We start from the raw sequence: 17,841 nt of genomic DNA on the forward strand, positions 1-17,841 counted from the left end.
TCGATAGAGGCCTTGGCCGGGTGAATCAAGGCCTTTACCACCTTGTGTGGGCCTCTGGCCTTCACCTTGGGGGTAGTGTCACCGCCTCGCTCCCCCTCGGCCGGATCCTTCGAGCTTGACCGGGGCCTCTCCAGAAGCTTCGCCGGGTTCTCGGCCTTCCTCTTCCGTCGTGGTTGATGGCGAAGGAGAGGGTGCGCCCTGCCTGGCAGCCGAGGAGCCCGACCGTTCGGCACTCGCGGTGCTTTGCCGTCTGTTGGGCCCCCGTCGCCAGGGTGCCCTCACAGGACTTAGAAGACCGCTCAGACTTCTTCTTCTTCTTCTCACCTGACGGGCTCTTTCCTTCCAGCCAGTTGGAGAGACAAAGGTGTCGGTCCCTGATGGTCCGTTCCGACATGTTCCTGCAAAACGCACAGTCCTTGTCCTCAAGGCTTTAGAGACATTTCGAGTGCTCGTCCTCCTTGAACACATTCTGCAGCTGGCATCCAGGACAAACCCTGAACAGCTTTCCGCGCGTCGAGCTTCCTTTCTTCTGGGCCATGTTCGGGTAGGCCGCAGAAACTTCTGGAACCCTCCAAGAAGCGCAACTTGACGAAATCTTCACCCTTGAGGGGCATAGAAAAATCCGACACAGATCCCCTTTAATCGGATGTAGAGACGGTGGAGCTTGAGGCTCTATTTGAACGAAAAATTAGAAATTCTCTTTGAAAAAGCGCGAAAACGCAGCAAAAGCTCGAGAGCTAAACACGAGGACTCCCAACACTTGAACGTGCAGTAAAAATCTGAAGATGGCTGCCAGAGGCAGGGCTTAGGGAGAGGGTAGTCATTGGCTGGGGGCAGTATGAGCCAGAGACCAGTGATTGGTTCTACTGAGAAAGACAGATCAGAAACGAAACTGATACTGATTTTTTCTTTACCGAGGATTCCCGGCCTGACGACGGGGAATATTCATGAGCATGTGAATCCATGCCAGACCCCATTCTGGAGAATAAGAAAAACTCTCCTATGTACTATTGTAAAGCAAAGGTTGACATATTTTATGGGACACAAGAGGTCCGGGTGTTATTCCCAAGTACCTGACTAGTATACCCAATTCTCACTGAAGAACCTAATTTCTGAGTTTCAGAGTCAACGTATTACCAGCTGGCAAAATTAACCACATAAGAACTAGACAGCTTGTATCTAAGAACTTCTGCAAATTCTGTGAAGAGTTGGGTTCCCAGAAAGGTTTGATACATTGGTATTTGAATGCCCTACCCTTCAGTCCTTGAGATGCCAGATGTTTCAAGAAATGTGTTGATTTTTTTTTCCACTTTATTTTTATTGAACATTTTCAACAAAAGAAAAACAAGTTCCCCAAAGGACATTAAACAGAGAACAAAAACAGAATCTACCCGACAACTAAACCTCCCCCATTACCCCTCCCAACCTATCCCTCCCGCTACCCCCCCCCCCTAAACTCCGGGTTGACTAGGCCTCCGAGAATCCTCAGTGCTAGAGACTAAGAGCAAGGACTGAACACAAAACGCATTGGTACATTTAGGCCAAGCTAGTGGCGGAGCCTCCGCACACACCCAAGCACATTTCCACTGGTAAAAGCATCAGCAATCCCTCTACGGCGACATAATACACAGAATCACAAAACAGTTCATAATTTCAAGGCTTCACAGTCCGCACTGAGTATAACCACAGTCCATTCCTGCAAAAAAGATGACATAGAATCATTGGCAATAGCAGAGAGTTTCTCGTACTCAAAAATAGCAATTAACTTGGTGAACCATTCTGTCTTGGAGGGTACTAGAGGACTCTTCCACTTCTGAGCCAGAGCCAGTCTTCCCGCTCTCAACATGGTCCCCATTACCCTCGAGAAGGAACCCACCTCTTTATCGGGCAAGGGAGTGCCCAGAAGAACCTCGAGTGGATGCAGGCAGTGACATGTTCCCATGATATCTTTAATCCAGCTAAGAACCTCCGCCCAGTATGGTCGGATAACCAGGCACTCCCACCACATGTGAAACCAGGTACCTTTATTGGAACACAATCTGGGACACCATGGGGACGCTTCCACAAACATCTTGGAAAGGGCCCCGGAGGACAATGCCAGGAGTGCAAAATCTTAAAATGATGCTCCATAGCCGCCGTATACAGCCCCCCAGGAAGTACCGACCTAAACACCGACTGCCAAGTTCGGTCATCTAAGGACAAGCCCAACCGCTCCTCCCAGATACGTTTGAAAGACTGCCTTCCTATTAGATTAGTGTTAGGCAGAAACCTGTGCAGTTCCCATAGGGACCACTGCAAAGGATTTAGGACTACAGGTGGTTGGCAGTAAACCCAATTGGTAGCAGTCTGTACCACCCAGATTTACCTGGTAGCTGTGGCTGAGCAGTCAGACTTCTCTCAAGATGAGTTAGGCAGTATATAGAGTATACACAATAGGTACAGAGATACAGTAGCACAAGCAAACACTGACCAGAGCTTTGGTGTAAAAGTATATAATTATTTATTTAAAGACACACTTGTAAATTACACTAGCACAAAAAGAGGTAAGTAAATTCAACACACAGTCACTATTATATATATACAACCCTAATTACTTATTAGACAAGTCTTAGTGAGAAACACCACTTATTTTCAGACAGAGGTGAGCGCTTAACATAATATGCACTCTAATAAGTTATAGAAAAGGGGAGGGAAAAGGCAAAGTTATGAAAGCACACAATTTCAATACCTTTCAAAGAACCACAGTGAGGCAGGTTAAGCAAAGTCTACTGGAGAGCAAGGAAGTTCAAATGCCAGGCCCACTCTTAGAGAGAGCAAGCAAAATGTGTCCAGGATCACACAGTGGGGTTATGCCCAAAGAGTCTTTGTAGAAAGTTCAAGTCAGGAAAAGTTAGTTAACAGGTCCCAGGCTAACCCAGGTTAGAAAGTCGAGGATTTACTGTCACCCCAAACGATCTGTCGCAAGGGAAGCCAGGCGGGACACAGTACCTGAAAATGGGAAGAACGCTCCAGCGGGGGCAATTGTTCCTGGCAGCGGGTGCAAGTCGGTGTTTCGTCCAGAGGAAGAGGAGGTCTCGACGTGGAGGAAAGCTGGAGGTCGTTTGCTTGGCACGGGCAAGGCGGCCACGAGATGGTCCAGGAAGGCGAAAAGACGGGCAAACTGGTTATACCCACCAGTCAAAGGAAGAAGACTGTCCGGACTGGAGATCTCCTCTGTCGTCGGGAAAAGTGGTGAGACGGTTCAGCAGGGCTCCACCGGTGGTGTCGTCGTTGCTCGGCTTCTACCTCCTCGGATTCTTTAGGTCCTGTGGCAACTTCTGAAGTTCCAGTCCCCAAAGCCCTGCTTTTATGCAGAAAAGCCGCATTCATTCAGCCTAGCTGTAACTCAAACATGCTAAGTGGTGAGCCGGGCGCGACTTGAGTTGCTGAGGCAACTCAGTCCAGGGTGCCTAAACCCCCTCCCACACCCCCTGTGGTACCCAGACAGAGTGGCACCACTTTTGGAGGCTTCTGTGGAGAAGCCCGCCAAAAAGTGGAACAAAGGGCTCGACTTGGGTTGGAGTCACAGAAAAAAAAACGCCATTTTGGAACCAAGTTTCGGCCAAAAATACCAACCGGTGAATTTATATTAATTTAATAAACCGGCGGTATGTTCGAGGCTATTTTAAAAAGTGGTAGCCTCGAACAATGGGAAAATCCCATAGGGATATATTTTCGGTCGAATATAAAAAGTAGTATCCACTGCCACCAGCCAAAGCTCGGTCGGGGGGGGACTGGACAGTGCCCCCTCGAACAACAGACCCCGGGGCATCGAATTGCCCTGACCAGTACGTCCACAATAGGATGGTTTGTACTGGTTCTGTTCACAATTTGAGACAAGTAAAGCCAATGGTGACTTTACATGCCCTGGGAGACAGTAGTCAGTCCCAGGGTATGGAGTCTATGTTTGGGGGTCGCTACGACACCCCTGTGTTACGGCACGGAGGGTGCTGTGTAACCCATATACCAAAAACACATGAAGCCCTATGGGGTAAAGGACCCCATAGCCCATAAAACACATACAAAGTCAAAGGAACACCTCAAATCATGTCTAAGAGTGGGAGGAAAAGTCTCACTCTTAGCAGGAGAAAAAAATTAAACCCCTAAAATTCAGCAAAGCTGCTGGGGGACTCACTAGCTTTGGCAAATGAGCCTTCTCAGAGAATTCTCCCTAAAAATTAGAAGAAATAAGCACGTTATAAATCTTAGACAGGGATCCCTTCCTAGACTTGGCTTCTGCAAAAACATTCTCAAACGGGGTTAAGGGGCACGACAAGTCAGCCACCCACCGCGCCTGGGTGAGGATTCCCTTTAGCCTTAAATACTCAAAGACCATGAACGGCTTGTCCTCAAACACCTCCGCCATTTGGTCGTATTTCAAGAAAGACCCTTTATTAAACAGCTGAGCAGCCCTCTCCAAACCCTGATCAGACCAGGACTGCGAATCCCGGAACCCCTTCCTGCCCAGATCAATCGGGGGATCCCACAAGGATGACAGGGGAGAAGGCCAAGAGCAATGAAGTCTATTGTCTTTAGAGGGCTTCCAAACCGACCACAAGAACAGGGTGTGACTTAACGGGCCCTGGAATGGAGTTCGGGGGAGCCCACAAAAGGTCCCTAACTTTTCTTGGATGAACTTGAACATCTTCCACATACGTCCAGTATGTTCGCAGATCGTCCCTCAAATGCTCCAACATAACTCGCAGTTGAGCTGCTTTAAAATACCCTCTAAAGTCCATAAAACCAAAACCCCCAAAGGACTTGGGAAGGCTCAAGGTAGTCAAGCTTACTCTGGGTCTCTTCCCATCCCAAATAAAACGAAGGACACGGGATTGCAAAGAGGCAAAGAAGGAATCCAGCACCAGACAGGGAAAGGATATGAAAAGATAAAGGAGCCGCGGGAGAATATTCGTTTTAACCACCACCATTCGCCCAAACCATGAAAGGGTCAAGGGGGCCCACCTTAAAAGATCGCCCTGGATTTTTGCCTGAAGGAGAGGGAAGTTTAGCTCAAACACATTGCCTAGATCTCTGGGAATGCTTACGCCCAAATATCTGGTAGATTCCCGCTCCACACGCACCCCATATACTTCCTCTCTTCCCTCAATTTCAAGATCCACCCCCCCATAGGCATAATACATGACTTAGACAAGTTAACATTTAACCCGGAGAAAGACCCGAAACGACGAATCAGACCCAACAGCCGCGGGACAGCCACGTGGAGATTTGTCAGATACACTAAAATATCATCTGCAAACAAGGATCATTTAAATTCATGGTCTCCACAGTGTACCCCCGTAAGTCCCCCATCAGCCCTGAATGCAATGGCAAAAGGCTCCATTGCCAACGCATATAACAAAGGAGAGAGGGGACACCCCTGCCGAGTGCCCCGAGAGAGCGAGAACCCCATTGACATGCAGCCATTAACCAACACCCTAGCAGAGGGACCATTGTACAACGCAGCGATCCACTTACAGAAATTGTCCCCAAAGCCCATTTTCCGTAACACCCTCCCCATGTATAGCCATTCAACACGGTCGAAGGCCTTCTCAGAGTCCAAAGAAAAGAGATAGGCTTCCAAGTCTCGCTTCGATGCCTCATACATTAGCCCCAAAGTCTTCCTCACATTATCCGACCCCTGGCGACCACGGATGAATCCGACCTGGTTGCCGTGGACCAGGGAGGGAAGAGATTTAGATAGCCTATTCGCCAAAAGTTTAGCCAAAATCTTAACATCTACGTTAAGAAGAGAAATGGGTCTATGGGACTGACATCGCACGGCATCTTTCGGTAACACTACGATGAGAGCTGACATCATAAAGGGGGGCAGGGAACCAGAGTCCAAGGCGGCGTTAAACACCTTAGCCAGGAATGGAGCTACCACGGAGCGAAACGTCTTATAAAACTGGACCATGAAGCCATTGTCTCCCGCAGCTGTGCCGCTCTTGAAATGTGTTGATTTTAACGATTGGGTGACTTCTCAGTCCTTCTGGCAATGTATAGTCTCAGAGAATTATTTACTTCTATCCATGTCGCTATTGAGATTTTCAAACGCTATTAAACATCTGATTGTAGTAAAATAAGGTGCTGATATAATACTCAGGTTAGCAAAGCACAGGTACTTTAAAACATAGAAATTAAATTGGTTTGCTTTTAATGGATTTGATAGATTATGGTTGGACACTTTTATTGCTCATGTATTAACTCTGTATTTTTGTAATTGTCTTTATTTTAAATTTGTGTAAAAGTTTCATTGTAAACTACGCTACACTAATAAAAAATAGAAAATAGGGGCTAAGCACTAACATGCTTGATACTTATCTGAACTTGTATGCACAGACGGATCTAACATCAAAGCTTATACATGACTGAGTTGCTAGTTGCCAATAGTGAGAATGAGCAACCTCCTTTTACACTAACTCTTAGCCGCTACCCCAAGGATGAGGGAGATTCTCTCGGTATAGGGACCCTAGTCAATAAATGCAACTGCCTCATCCGGCACCATAAAGAAATTCTCACTTTGGAACCTCAGCCTCGCAGGGAACATCATTACATACTGGATTTTTCTTTCTCACAAACATTTCTTGACTCCCATGAAAGAACATCGTTCCTGCTGAACCGCTACTGAAAAGTCTGGGTACAAATTAATAGTGTGTGCCGCAGTTCCTTCCATTGCGTAGCATACTTTAGAAGCAAGTCTCTGTCCCTGTAGTTCTGGATTCACATGAAAAATGGCAGCGGGTAGTCTCCTGTCAGGACCTGCAAGGCCAAGACACCAACCAAAAAGACAGACTGTGGCTGGAGTGGGGACATGGGTGGCAAAGAAACACACCAGATGCCACTTTTGTCCCCGTTGTAGGCATCAGGAGCAGCCTACATGGGTAAGACACTGTGGGCACTCTACAAAATCCCTGGAAACCATGCTAAACCACCACACAGGCAAGGGAAGATGTCGATCAGCGATAGTGCATGCGTGCGCACCAAACTTCTGACTTCAGCGAGAGCAGTTGCACCACATCAGAGCTCACTAGCAGGGAAGCACGAGCAGGGCACGCCCCAGTAGAATCGTTCTTGGGACCTGCTGTATGCCAAATAAACACAGTAGTATGATTGCAATACCATAGACAGGCGCACAATCGCAATGTTGAACTCTGCTGACCGAACATGGGTGAATGTAAATGCTTACAAGTAAATGTATAAAAGTCCTGGCAGGAGAGTATACCAGGTGGAAATAAATGCGTGCACAGGGTAAAGAGAAGTGTTTTGGGAAAGATTACATACAGCCCTGGCAGGAGAGTATGCCAGGCCCATGCAAGTGCGTGTATATGAATGGTGAGAAACTCAAGGAAAATATCTGCCCTTGAGTATGTGAACTGTGACTGTGAGAATCTTAAGAAAAAGCCATAGCTTTGAAATCCATATTGATGGTAAAGAGAATCCCTAGGAAGAGCCATGCCCTTAGGATTCTGAGTTGTGTGTTAAAGAAAAAAAGAAACATTGGGAAGGGAATTATTATCGCCAAGAGCTATGAACATTATCTGCTTGGAACTTTTTTGATGGAATGAATCTTTTTGGTTGGATTAGATTGTGAGGGACAGGATGGGATTACAGACACGGAACACATTTTGTTGGACATCTTGACAAAGGACAGACCCATTAGTGTTTGGTTGAGGTAGGGAAAAGCTCATAGAGTAGGGATAGCGAGGCATTTTCCAACCCCTTTTTGTTTCAATAAAGGCTTATAGCCAAAACCTTGAGTCCTCTGTATCTGCATCTGACTTACCTTCCAATCAGGGATTTACCTCCTTATTAGTGGTAATAGACTCTTTCACCAAACTAGCACACTTCATTCCATGTAAGGGCCTTCCCTCTGCGGGCGAATTGACCACTCTGTTTTTACAGCGCATTGTTCAAATACATGGGATACACCACAAATCATCATATCTGATTGGGGTGTGCAATTCATGTCCCGTTTTTGGCACCCGTTCTCTGAAACCCTAGGTACAGACTTTGCCTATCCACTAGCTTCCATCTGGAAACAGATAGCCAGACAGAACGGATTAACCAGACATTAGAACAATCTTGCACTGTTTCATCCATAGTACAGAGTCCACTTGGGTAGAATCCACTTGGCTAGCAGAATTGGCATAGAACACGCTACAAGCATCCACGAAACATACACAATGTTTCAGGACATATGGATTCCATCCACACATATTACCCACCCCCCCATGTGCACTCCTCAGGCAACACTACCATCGATACAGGCATGTCAGGACCACTTTGAGCAGGTGTTGGAGAGTATCCATAACAATTTGAAGGCAGCAGAAAAGGCTTACAAGCGATATACAGATTGCAAAAGGCAACAGGGACCAGAGTACAAGGTAGGCGATAAAGCCTGGTTGTCAACCTGGAATCTCCACTTTCTAGGGGCCCGGAAATTGCAGCCCCGTTATATAGGTCCTTTTACCATTGAAGCCTTGGTAAATCCTGTGGCTGTCCGCCTATGATTACCCCAGCACATGAAAATGCATCCAATGTTTGACGCAGCCCTACTCAAACCTGCCCCATCCACCATCCGTACCATTAGTACCATTCAACCACCCCCAGTGCTGGTCAAAGGGTTCCCATGGTAAGTGATATGAGTTGTTTTAAACTCCTGTGTCCATACTGGTCAGCTATGGTATTTGGTAGACTGGACGGGGGGATGATCCTGAGGAACGGTCCTGGGAGCCAGTTATGAACATCCATGCTCCTTGGCTCCTCTGCACCTTTCATGCTACTTAACCGGACAAGTGGGTCCCAGTCCTTCCGGTGGGAGGAGGAGTGCTGTCAGGACCTCAAAGACAGACCCCAAGGCCAAGAGGCCAACCAAAAAGACAGACTGTAGCTCGAGTGGGGGCAAAGGTGACATCTGGTGTGTTTCTTGGCCACCCATGTCCCCACTCGAGCTACAGTCTGTCTTTTTGGCATTGTGAATAGTCTATATGGCCAGGGCACCGTGGGGCATGAGAAAATCCAAGGGAACCACGCCAGTGCACCACACAGGCAAGGGAGTATGTTGATCAGCTATGCGCATGCGCGAGCACCAAACATCTGACCAACGCTTGTGCTCGAGACTTCAGCAAGAGCAGTCACACTGCATCTGAGCTGATCAGCAGGGAAACACAAGCGGGGCCACGTCCCAGTAGAGACCTTCCTGGACACTGCTATATGCCAGATAGGTATGGTAGTACCATAGTAATACCTTAGACAAGCCACAATCACTGTGTTGAACTCCGCCAATTGAACACGGGCGAATGAGCACCAAATAACATGCTTGCAGGAGGCAATTCCGGTATCAGAGAAAGCCAGTAAGGCGTTAAAGTGCGACAGCAGAGGAAGTCGCATGCTAGCATCTGACGATCCATTTTGTTTTAAAAACTATCACTCCTCCAACTGGAGGGTCGCGACATGGGTACAGACAAGAATAAATCACTGAACCAGAACGTGCGAGGTTGCATGCCAGAGAAACGAGCTACATACTAGAGTTTGGTTTGGTTGTATACTTGCTATAATAGCATGATGATTACATGTGTTCACCCAATCGCATGTCATTGATGTTTCTTTGAGACTGGAATTGTGTACGAGGTGCCGTCCAAGCACAGGGCTGCTATATGCACCATGCATAAAGCAATGCGTTTGCAGGGGGAATAAGTGCATGAAGTAATGCGTTTAAACACAAGGTTCCAGGTTAAGTGTGCATAAGGGGGTAGCTGATTCCACTTTGTATGTGAGAGCTGATCTGTGTGCAAAATAACATGGGGAAAAAAAGGCAGCTAGGAGTCGTCAAGGAGTATTTCCCTATAATCCCCCTACGTATGCACCACCTCTACATAACCCTCTTTCCGGTTAACCTACCACCCCATACCTATCCAAACTAACGGACACTAACCCTCTTTCCCTGGGGGGGTCACATCTCCCTGTGTATGTACAAGCATGGGTGCCAAGACTCCTGAGGGGAGGAAGAAGTTTGTGCTACCCCTGTGCAGTCTGCAGCAGCTCGTGCCTTGACATCTCATGGTTTGGGCTCCACAGATAATGCACAGTGCGCTCTTTCTACAGTGTAGTGTGATGACAGCGCAGGATTCCCAAACAGCTTCTAAAGAAGTTCCTCCACCACCAGCTCCATGTTGCCCTGCAGTGCCTCCTCTTGGACCCTGATGATGCAAATATTGTTTCTGCGAGATCCCAACTCCAAATCCTCGCATTTCACCTTTCACCCACCGACTGGTCCCTGGGGATCTGTCCTCCAGGTGGCCAGGACATGGCCATCGCTTTTGGATCCAGTTCCTGGGGATGGACCAGTGTCGGAGGGTCACCTGGGTGAGAGGTCTTCGGGGAGTGGGACACTGCATGGTGAGACGTGGTATCCCCTTCCGTAAAACACCTTTACCCCATCTAACAAAGTAGGTTATGTAGGAACTCTCCCCCCCCACCCCTTTTACAAAACAAACCCTTTTTCACCGACAGCCTGCTCTAAGAAAACAGGCTAACACCCGAGCCGCATACCTGACGTGTCCGAATACAATGGTCAGGCAAGGTCAGAAAATTATTGACCATCATACACCCCCTGACTTCCATTACACTCCCCTTCACGGATAAAAGGCGAAGCACGAGAGCATACTTTGAGCGAGGCAAACCACACGAGGAAACAGCACTTCCAAGATGGCAGCTTAATGAGAGGAGAAAGACGGCAAAACAGAAAGGGATCACAAAGAGGGAAGTACCCTTGACCTTTTCAACAAGAAACCGTTGCTTTCATGGGTCCTCGAGATTAGAAAGCATAAGACCAAGAAAGCGGGCTGAAGAAACCTGCATTGTGTGTCGCAGCTACCCGAGGCCCATCCGCATCAATAATCAAGGCAGGGAGGTTCACCAGCCATCGTGATACTGTCCTTGGCTCGAAAAAAAAACATTTCAGTGAAAACAACACAGACGGTGAGTTGGGGAGACCGATACAAGACGTGTTGAAGCCAAAGTTGCAAGCAGCAACATTGCATGGCGAGCGCTGGAACGAACATTGTTAAAATGCGTGTGATAAGAGACGCAAGTGAAGTTAAACTGCTGCTGAGTGATTGAACTTTAAAACAAGCTACAATACCTTTGACAGAGTGGTCCGGCACCGTGTGGATGTTCAATTGAACGTCTCTGAAGGTGACTAACTGAGGAGTAACAAAAGTAGATCAATTTGATCCGAGCCCGGCGAGGGAGATCCTTTGAAAGCTAAATTCTGCACACAGTCGGAAGTCTTATTTTTTGATGAAATAGAGCATGTTTGGAAAAATACATGAATCTGGTTTGAGCCAGGCAGAGGGAGACCAATTGAAGATTTAGTGTTTAAGTGGGCCTGGGCCCGGCAAAGGGGGACCCGGGATGAACAGTGAAACACCCAAGAAGATTTTCTGTTAAAGTAGGTCTGAGCCTGGCGGAGGGGGATCCGGGGTGAATCGAAAACCACCCAAGAAGTTGTACATGAGAAACCTGAGGAGAAAATAACTTTTGAATGTTTGTTTGTCGCATCAGGCCCTCTGAAGTAAGAGACTTGAAATGGCAAAGAGACTTTGGTACAATAGGCCCGATACTGAGATTTGAACTGCATCCTCGTTCTAGAGAAGCCAGAGACTGTGCTAAGCTTGAGTATGCCGCCTTGTCCCGTGCTGAAAATGCAGGGAAGGGAAGCCAACGGCTTGAATATCCCGACATATAATTTCTTGAACACTTTTCTTTTGCATAACATTGTTTCCTACACTGTTTGTATTTAGAAGTAAGGAATGGCAATAGGTTTATTAGTATAGGCCCTTTTATTTTGACAAGATCAACACTAAGGCTGCTAATTATTATCTGATGGTCGTAGCCTGCTCCCATCTTTAGATTTAGGGTTAGATACGATATGATAGGTTATTTGTAACATGCTTAATACCCAGAGGTTTCTATGCACAGACCCGAGGATCAAACCTCTGTTGCTCCATGTCGTCTTGCTCCCAAGGCGAGCACGTTGCCCTGAGCTATCCTCCTGAGACAGGCGTTTTTTAAAACCCAGTTAAGTTCAATAAACACCATTGAACTGGGATCACTTGTGTCTGTTTTACTGTTTGATACCATGCCTTCCTTACAGTGCAGATGTTGGTGACATTGACAGTTACATCATGCAGCTTGTCATTCACTGATGCAAACCCTTTTTGCATTGAGTCTAAAATTTGCTGTAAGTTGGGAGGGTCAGTCTCTGGCTGAGGTTGTTGAACCACTCGGTTGGGGACTCCACGGGAGGATAAAGCATCAACCTTAGGGGTCACCTTAGCAAAGCGACCTATGCTGCCGGCTTTCTTCCCCGCTCCTTTTGTCATAATGTTCCGTCCTCCAATGAAACCACTGCGCGCCCCTCCAAACACTATGTAGAACCAGTGGGCCCCAGTCCAGGGCTGCCCCCTCTAGCAGTACACAGTCGATCACACAGAGAACCGGAACAGCTTTTACCTCACCCTGCTAGGATCAGCAGCTCTCTGTGAAGCTCACCCTCAACACCGGCGAGACGCACTGCCAGTACACGCCCTTCGGGGTTAGCGTTGCAGTAATAAGGCGGTTACAGAATCTGACAGCTATGACGCTGCCAGAATTCTCAAGATGAAGGATGCCCACTGTTGGGCACGTCAATGGTCCAGGAGGCTTCACTGCACCCTATGATCACATGTCCAACAAAGGCATCCTCTCCTCATAGCACCAATGGCGAATGAAAGCCTGTGAAGCCATTACAGCCTCTGTTGCCATACAGGGGGCACATGTCTTGCACTGGCCCTGATTGAAAGTAAGGCTATACAAATGTGCTAATCTCTCTTGGCACTATGCACCTGGCCACCCTCTGTCCCCTGGGCCCAGGTACCTGCTCATCCTGCCACCCTCCTGCACTGCCTCCTGGCCACCGCTTTAACTGGGGACTGTATCTGTACCCATACAGTCACCCACTCCCTCACCCCATTTTCTTCTTTTTCTGCACTTATCTTGTCCTACCCAGTCTGCTGCCGTAAACACAGCACTTGCCTCTTGCTGGCTGCACTATCACTGTTTATTAACTCTACTATCTATGTATTCTATTTATTATTATTTATCTTTTCTCCGCTATGCCGCACTTTCCACCTTTCCCATGCACTTTTCCCCTTTCCCTTTCCCATGCACTTGCACGTTCTCAATGTCACTGGGCCTAGTAAGATCGTTGTTTGTTCTCCCCTGTTCCCCTCCCTTGCCTTGTCACGCTCTGAAACACTTGTATACGAGCATGATACAAATAAAATATCATATCATTATCATATAAATTAGATTGCTAATCAAAATATGATTATTTAGCAGTCTCTACTAATCAATTTTGCATGACTCATTTATGCCTTGCTTACCAGTCCCCACCACAATTCCAATTCCATGCATGTACCATCACAGCAATATCTAAAGATACTTGCCACTAACCTTCATAAGTGGCTGCGGGTTGTTCGAAACAAGTCCTTTAGAATAGAGCATCAAAACAGTGAAAGTACTATTTTTTGTCAACGTTGAAATGGCAGATTTGGAGTTTGTCTGATGAGGATTCCACACTGAACCTTCCAAGTCACTAAAGATTGAGTCGTCCTCTGAGAAGTCCTGCAAAGTGTACACACTCCTATAGGGGTTAGGTTGTTATTTTTACAAACCCATCTCCCGGATAACTTTACATTTGAAATTCCTGCAAGATTAACATGTAATTATCTCCAGAGGGTCTGAAAGTTCATACAACAATATGGGATTGGTATGATCATCAACCCAAAAGGTCTTTTGCCATGAACATCTTGGAAAGGTTCTAGAAGCAATACATTCAAACAAAAGAAAATAAGTGTCAAGACTAATGTAACATTTTCTGTCAGAAAACCTTCTTTACAACCCAGGCTGAAATGTTTTGAAAAGATGTTCTCAAACTATGGACGAACTACGTTTTTAACAGGAGTAACATAACTGGATGCAGGTTTCCTCAAAGCTAAGGGGAAAATAAACAAAATGGCTAAGAGTGGCAGGCCCTTTTAATAGCTCTTATGAAATCAATAAATATTACTAGTCATTCAAAGTCCTCGGTTTCATGCCCAATGATACACATAGAAGCTATACACAGATTCACTGCTGAATAGGAGGACTCGGGGCCCAACCCCCTGCTCAGACAGCAGTTAAGCATGCACCAACATGTGTTACTCCCTCTGTCCCCACAAGCCATCCCCACCCCCTCTGGTCCCCCAGTGATGTTCCCTTGTGCCCCCACCATTCTCGCACACAGGTGTTGCCTGTTTTGTTTGATTCTTCTACCCTGCTCCCCCCTCACCCCCCTCAAGCCTCCTTCTGCAGGAGTCTGTCCTGATACATTCTGATTTCACCATCACTGTCTTGTGGCCAATGCAGGATTTGACATTTATGGATTTCATTCATTCACAGTGTGTCACCCTTTCTCAACTCTAATGCTGGACTTCCTTTGCATCTTGTACTCATGGTGGCCCTGAACCATGCTGTTCCCATCTTCATCTTGTATCCTGGCTTGCAACATTATGTTTTACTACTGACTTCTGCAATTGTATTCACTCTCCCCTCTTGCTTCTCCACTCTTTTGACTGCTAACTCTCTGTTCTCTCCTCCTTTCCCTTCTCCCTTTTCCTATCTCCTCCCCTTACTTTCTTCTATGCAGCACTTACTCTATCAGAATTGTCCCTGGACCTAGTATGATAGCAACCTCGTCTGTCTCCTTCCCCCTCCCCTTACTGGTTTTCTCCTCCCCATCCGCCCTCCAGCACTATCTTAAATGTCGTCAGGCCTAGTATGATAGTCGCTTATTTTGTTCCTCCCCTACCTTTCTGCACCCCTCTCTCTCACCTTTTGTTTTTCTCCGGCTCTACCAGAAATGTCGTCAGGCCTAGTACGGTAGTCGCCTGTCTGTTTCCATTGCCTTCCCACTCTCCCCCTCCCTTCCTTATCTATGTCTTAGCTCTTGCACTATCTGAAATGTCGTCAGGCCAAGTACGATAGTTAATTTCACATCCTTACTGTTCATGGCCTGTAAGAATGTCATTGTATTTTCCCTTGTTCCCTCCCTTGTCTTGAAGCGCTTTGAAACACATTGTGTATAGGCGCTGCATAAATTATCATCATATAACAATAACAGATAATTTTTTTTACATTTCCTATTTCAACTTTTTGTATTTCCTTTTATGACTCATACATCCACATTTATGAGCAATATGCTATATCGGCACATCTGATCTCAGGAAAAGCACGGGAGAAAAATAGACGGTATGTCATGTTCAGCGTGTTGAAAATATTTATCAGTAATGTATCTTCAGATTGCTCAAACAAATACATTGGGTAGATCCTGATCACCTATCTCTTCACCTCTCTCTCTGGCATTCCAAAAGACGAGGGGAAAGCAAAGTCCCATTTACCCACCGATATCAAGCTTCCCTCCTGCTTAAATTGTTCCTAAATCTTTCATCTGCCTGCTGCTAAAATAACCATATTATTTCTGATATTATTCTATCCCATCCCCTTCATCATCATAGGTTGTTTCAGCTCCTGAATCGTAATCTATATCCTCACCCACTTGACCGCATATGCCCTTCTTCCCGGTCTTCTTCTGATTTTGCTAATGTGTTTACTAATACGTTCTCTACGCTGTTCTCTGCTCGCATATCTTCATATGCCTCTAGGCAGACAATGGTTTCTCTGTTTTCATCGGTTTCTTCTTCATCTGCCTTTCCTCCTCTCTCAGAATTAAAAGTTGCATGCTACCTATCTCACACTCACCCTATTACCTCACTACTTGATCCTGTCACATATGCTTATTCCATATGTTCCCTTCTAGACTCCTCTTTTCAATGCTTCCCAGTTTACCACCATTTCCCCCCCTGACTTTACTTTAAGCTTGCTGTAATACTTCCCCACCTCACAAAATTCTCTTGATCCATCTCTCATTGCAAACTAATATCCAATCTCACTCATCCCCCTTTCTCTCTAAAATACTTGAACATGTTCTCTATATCCAAGTTTCATTCTATCTTGATCATAACTCTTCTTTCTCCTTTCTCCACATCAATCTGGGTTTCTTCTTCATCATTCCACTGAAACTGCTCTGTCATTTAACTCACTTTCTTCCACTCATCATTCAAAGCATTATTATATCTTGATTCTTCTCATCTTTGCTACTTTTGATGCGGCTGATCACCCTACTCTCTTTGCTATCTTTGTTCACTGGTGTTTTCTGGCTGTTTTATAATGGTTTCATTCATATCTATCTGAATGATTATTCTCTATTCCTTGGTCTGGTAAACAATCCTCTACCTTTCCCTTATATCAAGGTTTAACACAGGGAGCTGCTCTTTTTTTCTCTTCTCTTTTCTCTATGCACGTCTCCTCTTGCTTCCATCATTACTTCTTTTTGGGCTGTCCTTCCATTTCTATGCTGAAGGTTCCCATATCTCTGCCGCTTTCTTCCTTTTCTAACTCCCTTCATGCTACTCTTACCCTTGGTCTGCTGGCTATCCAATTATGGATACACTCTCATTTTGTCTTAATGCCACAAACTGAGATTCTATTTTTTCTACTTTAAGTACTGCAGCTCCTCTTCCCCTCTACTATGTCCTTTCCTCCCTTTCCTATCCCCTTTTCACTGTCTGCAAGCAATCTTTGAGTCAGCTTTGACTCCCCTTTCTTTCTCACTTCACATATCTAATATTTCTCGCTCATCTCGTTTCCAACCCTATAACACCCATAAAGCTCTGCCTTTTATGTCTTTTCATCCTACCAAATTACTCATCAGTACACTTGTCTTTTCTTGACTTGATTCCTGCTCTGTTAATTGAACTTCCAGCCTATCAAATTACTCTTCTGCATTTAATGTTGAACTCTGTTTTTCATACTCTTTTCTATCTCCCTCCCTGCACTTCTATTCCGGTCTTCTCTTTCATTTTCTTTCAATTCTCTTTAAATGTATTCATAGACTGGCTCTCTCCTGTTCGCCCTCCCTTGTTCCCATTAATGTTAGATACATGTGCTCACAAATTCATTTTATTCAGACAGTTCCCAAACATGCCTGCACGCAATCCTGTTTCCACTATTTTTTCTCTTCTCGCGCCCAAACATTGGAAGGCTCTACCTCTTACTATCAGATCCTCCCCTACGCTTTCCTTACTCCATTTTTGTCTCAAAGCTCATCTGATCGCTTCTGCGTTGTAATGTCGATCTACGTAGATCTATTGTTGTAATTTCCATAACAGTGTAGCATCCATATTTTGTGCAGCACTTTAGTAAAAGCACTTTATAATGAAATAAATACAAATATATACATCAGTGGAAACAACTTAAAAAAAAAAAAAAAGAATTCAGGTTACTACCATAAAAAAAAAAAATCGAAAACTAAAAACAATAGGAATGTCAATATCAAGGTACACTTAGTCAAAATTATGCATTTTCCTAGGGAAAACAAAGTACATTTCACTGCATATTACATCTTAATTCACACTAAAGTACATGTTCACAAGACTCACTAACTAGAGACTAATGTACATTGCCTACTGTAACATTTATAGTGAGAGTTGTGAAGTAGTGATGTAGGGTTAAGCTGTAATCTTTAGTGTGGTGGACTTTGTATTAGGCAAATGATTTGTTACACTGTTTGCATCTTTACCTTGGTATTTACAACATTTGTAGATTACCCCCTTTTGGATTTGGAGCATTCCACCCAATAAACCAATGATTGTGGATCTT

At 45.6% G+C, this 17,841-nt stretch overlaps 1 protein-coding gene across 8 annotated transcripts in view; it reads right to left on the bottom strand.

The window, feature by feature from the left end:
• KDM2B (lysine demethylase 2B) overlaps positions 1 to 17,841 on the bottom strand; it is a 1,898,564-nt gene that overhangs the window by 1,551,598 nt on the left and 329,125 nt on the right. The window lies entirely within an intron of this gene.

This window comes from Ambystoma mexicanum, chromosome 10, assembly GCF_040938575.1.
Source record: "Ambystoma mexicanum isolate Mex_15411 chromosome 10, UKY_AmexF1_1, whole genome shotgun sequence".
NCBI lineage: Eukaryota > Metazoa > Chordata > Amphibia > Caudata > Ambystomatidae > Ambystoma > Ambystoma mexicanum.